Source organism: Fukomys damarensis, unplaced genomic scaffold, assembly GCF_012274545.1.
Source record: "Fukomys damarensis isolate Sample0158 unplaced genomic scaffold, DMR_v1.0_HiC HiC_scaffold_12, whole genome shotgun sequence".
Lineage (NCBI taxonomy): Eukaryota > Metazoa > Chordata > Mammalia > Rodentia > Bathyergidae > Fukomys > Fukomys damarensis.
The window spans coordinates 577,621-583,620 of record NW_022900924.1 but is presented as its reverse complement, the minus strand read 5'-3'; positions in this window follow the sequence as shown (position 1 = coordinate 583,620).

Below are 6,000 nucleotides of genomic sequence, written 5' to 3'. Positions count from 1 at the left end.
TTTTATTTGCTTTCATAGCTTTAGTCTTAATGCAGCCTCTCTCGAAAATGAACCTGAGGCAAGGTGTAAATGTTCACCTGTTATTGAAGGTACAACCTCAGGGCAGTGAGACCAAGGGAGAAAGGAAGGAAGGGTGGAAAAGTAAGATGTAAGGAGGTCAGTGTTACATTACTGAGCCAGCCCCAGGGGCTGCCTGACCATGCAATTAGGTTGTAAAGGAAAACAGCTGAATGTCTGCCTGATGGCAGAGTGCAGTATCCACCAGGTCTGCAGTCACCCAGTAGTTAAACTCATCCCAAGACGGAGATCCCATTCACACTCTGCAAATGATAGGAGGAGCCAGAGCCTGCAGCCCACGGTCTTAGGCAGTGAAACTCCGTTCGGGGCAGCGTATGCTACCATGGCAACAGCTATGCTCCCGGAATCCACTCATGGCCCCGATGTCGGAGGAGGCCGAGAAGACCTAAGAAGGCTCACGAGATGGACCAATGATGCCAACATTATCTCAACATCCCAGAAAGGAAACAGAGGGGATACATAGCTACCGTCAGCCTATGGTGGGCCTGGCACCACACTGAACAGAATTTGAACCACTCAAGGATGTAAAGAAAGGATGTACAGAAATCTTGGAGACAAGACTGTGGTGATGCTAACAGAATTCTCTAGTTCCCCCTAATTATCCACAATTAAAGACTGAATTATCCTCGACTCATCTCTCTCCAGCTCCAGGGACAGCAAACACTGCAGGGAAAACACGTGGCTTAGGTCTGCTTCAAATTTTCTGTGATTTGGGATGATAGATGGTCCCTCTCCGGTCTTGTTTCTGTGTATGGAAAATAATGGCACCAGCCGGGTCTGCATCTCAGCCAATGAGAGGACCCCTTCCTGTCCCTGTCGTGGGGACTTTGTGCATGGGGCCAGTGGGCAATAGACCCTGGACCAAAAGCCATGACACCCACCTGGTTTTGAAAGATATACCTAGTGAACCAGCTGAAGCAGTAATAATTTCTAAGACCTTGTTCTCTTCCACAGATTATACATTTCAACTTTTCCAGTGACTTCTTGCACAGTGACATTTTGGTATAAGACAGTTGATCATTGAAATTGGATTTCCTGAAACACAGGTGAGCAGGATGGGAATCTATGGAACCACCTCCCACTGCAGCTTCAAGATGGGAGCGAGCAGCAAGGATGAAGGTTCACTAGGCAGAGGAGCTCTGAGCTGGGCTGGAGACTCTCTAGTTTTCCTTTCATTGTCTAGGGAGCAGGCTCTGAGAGCAGGAGGCCAGAGGGATACTGTGTTAGGAAAAGTACTGAGTCAAGAGCTCTGAACACCAATCCTAGACTCTTCACCACTAACTAGGCATGGTCACTGAGTCTTGCTGAGCCTGTTTCCACAATTATAAAATAAGCATAATAGTCCTTGTCCTGCTACTTCTGTGGGCCCATTGAAGGCTCTAAAATCAGGTCTCCTCTCCCTCTTCTTATTAATCAAGAAGCAACCAAGACTTAGGTGAGGTTTAATCCACCACTAGAGGTCATACAGCTTGACAGAGGGCAGAGCCAGGAGCAAACCCATGCTTGTTGCTGGAGCTCGGGCCCATGAGCACCAGCTGGCACAGGTCGTGCAGATGTTTTGCCAGACAGAGATGAGGAAGGGAAGTGATACGTCCCACAGGTCCATCTCACCAGCTGGCCTGGTCGGAAGACATTGTCTATACCAGAGGTTCCCAACCTTTTAGACAGTAGGAACTGTGCCAAAATTTTCATGGAAGGCAATTTTTCCATGAGAGGGGATGGGTGTGGGTTTTAGTTTATTTTTTAAAATTTGCATGTGTTTGTAATAAATACTAATCACACTCTGTAGCGCTAGCATCACAGCTTCAGCTGCACCTCGGATCATCAGGACCTGAGGTTCTCCTAAGAAGGTAAACCTAGATCCCTCTTGCATGCACAGTTCACAGTAGGGCTCATGCACCTCTAAGAAACGAATGCTGCTGCCCGTCTGCCAGGAGGTGAGCGCAGGTGTCAACACCAGCAATGGAAAACTTCCGGAGATACAGACAATGTTTTCCTTGCTCCCTCACTGCTCGCCTGCCACTCACCTCTTCCTTTGTGGCTGTTACTAACAGGCCACAGACCATGTGGTTGGGGCCCCTGGTCTACCCTGCCAGACCTGGCCTATGGCATTGTTACTAGGAATGCCTGGGTTTGGAGGCAGAGCCCTGGGTTCAAAGCCCAGCTTCTGAGTTTCAGAACCTGATACAGGGAGGCACTGACCTGCTTCCTGACCTCTTGGCAGCTTCTCTCCCTGCCCACTGAGCAAGGAAGAACTGCTGTCTAATTGGTCAGGGTCAGCACAGCCAGGGGACTCACTCTGCCAGGGAGTGTGGCCAATGTGCCTTGAAGGATTCCATCCTTCTGCTTGCTGTGCAGACATCTCCAAGAATACACTGAGGGCCAGCTAAGGCCAAGGGCTTCTGCTCAGTGCAGCGAGGTCTGCCTCCATTCTCATCCTCCTCTGCCCCACAAAAGGTCTCCTGTTACCCTTTCTAGCAAGCTGGGGAGGATGACCTTAAACTTAGGTTCTGGGAGATGAACGGGAGCTAAAGAAGCCGTCCCACTGATCTCTGCCAGCTGCAGGCATGGGGCCACCAGCACGGTTTTATTACTGAGCCCAGAATAGTACCACAGAGCCCAGGGGGGCTACATACAAAGCCACATTCTGAGTCATTTTCTATTTCTCCTCCTGTGTATAGAATGCATGGGGCGACTGACAGATCAGTAGATCCCCAACCTTCGTCCCTTCGAAGGGATTTCTGAATGTCACTGAGGATGGCCTGTCACTGACTTGCAAGGAATAGAAACTCTGATGGTCCCTAACGAAGGGTGACAGGGTCATTGTCTCACCACGTCACCAGGGCTGTTACCTAGCACCTGTCACTGGGCTCTGAAGCTAGCTGTCATGCTGACAGATAAATAAGGAGTGGGTCTGAAGAGCAGGCAATAGCTGGGCACCTATGACCTCCAGAGACAGTGACAGGAGGTTGGCTGGGCCATTAATCACAACCTGAGCCTTCTGGACGACATCTTCAGCATCTGCTTTCCCAGCTGTCATGAGTCTCCTGCTCCTCTTCTCACAGATAATCTCTTGACTGAGAAGGAATACAGAGCCTCTGGGAGCCGGGGTCCTGGCACAGGGCTCGGTCTGGATAGGGCTGGAGAGTGGGCCTCGGCAGGGCTGAGGTCACCAGACATAAATGGACTCCTACTAGGGCACTGGGCGGCATTCGCCTCCTCCAGGAAACCGTAAGCTTCACGAAGGCAGGGCCTTTGTTCATCCCATCCTCATCTTCATCTGCACATGCCTGCGACAGTGCCTGCCTGAAACACGGAGTGGTAGAAGAGTCAATATGTGTTTGAGTGAAGAAACGTTAGTTGACTTCTGAACTCAGATCTTCTGGTGAGTGCCTCTGGGAAAATCTTTTCCCTCCATGAGATCTTCTTCTCATCCTGCATGTTTTGTGTTCTTTACAACCTTTGGCACCCTGTTAAAAAGACCTCAGTGTGTGGAAGCAAGAGGAAATATTTGGGGTGACCACCGAATCCACCTGGATTTGTGATCTCCAACACCCCCATCTTTGAAACAACTTTGCTTATCTCAACCCAGAAGTCATAGCAAGGCACAGTCATGCAGGATCTCACCAGAGGCGGCACTGGCCCCTAGAGTGGGTACACAGACACTAGCTCTGGTGGTGTAGAGATGGAGTCTTTCATGTCCAAGTCAGCCCTGGTTTGTAGGGAAGCACCCATGCCTGTGTCCCAAGCATTCAGAGTGTGTCAGCTCCCTTATTTGTCCACTCATTCCTTAAAGTTTCTTAAATGCTCACACACACTTATTGGCACACAAGGTAGGAAAGTGAGTAGTCAGGAGACCTAAGAGAGCTGAGTACAGAGTGAGGGAGCATGGAGAACAACTGATTTCAGTCTCCTGGATCCAGGAAGACACCTGGAAGTGGTCACTCTTGAGCAGAACGAGGCCAAGTAAAGAGGAGGTGGGAGCCAGGTGGGGAGAGAAACGTCAGACGCATCACACACTCTCAACTGTGAGAGTTAGAACTGTTCTTGGGAACCCTGAAGTCCCAGACCTGGGAAGTGGGGAGCAGCACTCATGAGCCCAGAGGGCAATGATGCCACTGTTGACCAATGGCTGGGTGGGTATGGGCCAAGCATTGCTAGGTAAATGCTTCCTGGACATTTGATTGCTCATCAGAATGTGGGGAGGCTGATACTGGGGCTAGACCCATCTTCGAGACGAGTAAAGACAAATCCAGAACGAAGTGAGCTCACTGTGGTCCGCCAGGGGCTCAGCCATTCTGATGTCCCTGATAGCCAAAGTGGTGGCAAGGAAGACCTGGCTGGTCCTCGCTACCTGGGTGCTGGGCTACCCACACTGCCCATGTGACCCTGGAGGTTGCTTGGAGAGCAGAGGACACAGCTGAGGAGGGACCCTCTGCGTAGTAGGGCTGTGCCTGAGGACAGAGACGTCAGACCTGGGCCTGGCTGCCACCTTGTAGGACAGCAAGCTGACTTCCGTGAGCAGCTCTAGAACATTTCCTGGGGAGCGGTGAGGAAAACTGTTGCCTCCACCTGATTTTAACATCTTTGGAGGCATCACGTTACATCATCAGAGAACAATGACAGGCTTCTTCCTTTACAAAAATATATTTCATAAATAAACGTCCTATACATTTTTAACAGGGCACTCACAAGGTAATTTCATCTTTATTTTTCTTCATGGTGCTCCTTGCTCTCTGACAGTGTATTTATTTCCTTGTTTATCATCTATGTCCCCAGCAAGGGCGTGTTTCACGGAAGAGCAGGGTGGCTCCACCTGTTCCCAGGGTCCTCAGTGTGGGCACAGGGCCTGGCACAGAGGAAGTCACAGAAACTCACAGCATCCAGGCCTAAAAAAATATCAGTGAAACGCAATGCCACGAAAGCAGTGTGAGTCTGCTCCTGACTTTCTTAATGGCTTTGGGGGGACCTAGCTGGAGCTCAGAATCACCACCTACTTTTGTGTGGCATGTATGAGGGGATGAACTGTGACCTTTTAAAATTATTGTGGTGAAGTCCTAACCACCCGGTACCATAGAATGCCTTTAAAGAAGTGATTAAATTAAGATGAGGTCTAATCCAATCTGTGTAGGAGAAAACCCTAACACTAAACCCACAGCGGCTGCATGCTCAGAGAAAGGACTATGTGAGGACACAGCAAGTGGTGGTCACCTGTAAGCCAAGGAGAGAGACCTCAGAGAAGCCACCCCCACCAAGCAGCACCCTGTTTCAGACTTCCAGCCTCTGAGACTGTAAAAAAATAAATCTCCACCGTTTAAATCACTCAGCCTGTGATGTTCTGTTACAGCATCTCCACCGAAAGAACACAACATACTGCACCTTCCCTTTGCCACATCTTCCTGGGGTCTAAGAACTATTGTTTCCATTGCAGAGGTAAAGAAACCGAGGCCCAGGGGGAAAAGGACTTCTCTGAGGCTCCAGGACACCATGTGTTCCACCACAGGGAACTGCAGGAGAGCCGAGCCCCTGAGCCCATGTCCTACCCTACGCCGACCCCCTGCCCAAGTATAGTAGGCTCTAGAGTAGTGCCTTCCTCCACACCAGGGCCTCCAACTCCCCACAGAGGTCCGGACATCACCCGCTACCTCCACAGGTCCCAGCTCTATCTGATGAGCTGGAGCCCCTCCCAGGAAGGGCAGGCTGGTGGTGGCTGATCCTCTGATACCATGTGCCTGTGAACTCATCACGGGAGAACGTACTGCCCTGGGGAGAATAATCCCCTGCTCCCTGACTCACTCCACTGGAGAGGCGGCAAGACAGCCAGACCTTCTGGGGAGGGGCCCTCCGGCCCCATCTTCCATCTCTGCCCACTGCCACCTACAGCCTCTGGGGAAGGTTCAGGGCTGAGGCCCCTCCCCGTTG